Source organism: Halyomorpha halys, unplaced genomic scaffold, assembly GCF_000696795.3.
Source record: "Halyomorpha halys isolate HHAL.00 unplaced genomic scaffold, Hhal_1.1 Scaffold1330.1, whole genome shotgun sequence".
Classification (NCBI taxonomy): domain Eukaryota; kingdom Metazoa; phylum Arthropoda; class Insecta; order Hemiptera; family Pentatomidae; genus Halyomorpha; species Halyomorpha halys.
The window spans coordinates 106881-108140 of NW_027108305.1; the positions used below are offsets into that span (position 1 = coordinate 106881).

Genomic DNA, 1260 nt, shown 5'->3' on the forward strand with positions numbered 1-1260 from the left:
TTTTTTATGAAATATTTCAGGGATGTAAGAACTATTGTCATTTAGTAAAGTTTCTAGATGACATGTCAGTCCGATGTCTATGAGATGCCTGCAGTATGTTTTTAACTGTTATCGGTACACATTACACTGTCTACATGCTGGTCTTGATGATTTTATAGTCAGTAAGTATTCTTGTCTGTAGTTAAGTGTGTCTGATTCGTAGTCATAACAACATTATAGTTATAAAAAAGTATTTGTTTTATTTCGAATAATAAATTCGATAGTGGATAAATTAACGTTCTGGATTTCCTCCATGAAACACAAGTTTCACTTACCACTCGAGCTGTAACTGTTTCGAGGTGAAAATATTCCTACCAGGTTTCTGAGCATATTATATATATAAGATATTTCTATATTATGCACTGTGGAAATACTTTCCCATTTTAATTTTCCGAAAGAACCTTTTCGTTGAAGGATCGACAAAATCGAATTTCAGCAGTTGTCAGTAAAACATTTAAAAAATATTTCTTTTTTTTTCTTTTTCAAAAGTACAACTTGAAAATAAATATATGACAGTTTGACACATTTAGCCAAAGGTAATTTTAATTTTACAATTACATATATTGGCAAAACAATAGTGTTGTCACACTTAATAATAACTTATATTAAAATTATAAATTATTTTATTATAAGTTAATTATTATAAATTATTTTTTATATAAAAAAAATTTGATACACAGAAGAAAAAAAAAACACCTGCCTAATGACATAACACCAAACACAAAAAGCGAGATATAAAATATCTGTATTATTATAATATCGGATTAGATTGGTGAAGTATAAGGTAGTTAAATAGAAGGGTTTTAAACGAGGGAAGGGTTGGAGGGAAGTATTATGGTGTCATCCTATTAACTAAGAGGTTCATAAATAGGCCTTCATAAAAAGTGAAAATAAAAAAAGTAAATATGGTGATTTGAGAACATTATCAGACTAGCGAAACGGAAAAAAAGGCACTACGCATGCGCCCGCCTATTTTAACTCTTATTATAACAGACCTTTAATTATGCGTTATTCATCATTATCCACTATTTTCTACGACTATAAATGTTCTGCTGATGGATGGCTGTGAAGTATGGGGAGCGGCACCCTTTACGATAAGGAGAAAATTACAATCATTTCAAAATAAGATAGATTTATTTATTGATAGATATTACAATCTGCCACACAGTTGTGGGCAATAGGTAATATTGATAAATGATCACATACATACTAAAATAAAAA

At 29.3% G+C, this 1260-nt stretch overlaps 1 protein-coding gene across 8 annotated transcripts in view; it reads right to left on the minus strand.

Annotated features, from left to right (window-relative positions):
• Window positions 1–1260, minus strand: part of Fas1 (fasciclin 1) — a 205414-nt gene that overhangs the window by 92702 nt on the left and 111452 nt on the right. The window lies entirely within an intron of this gene.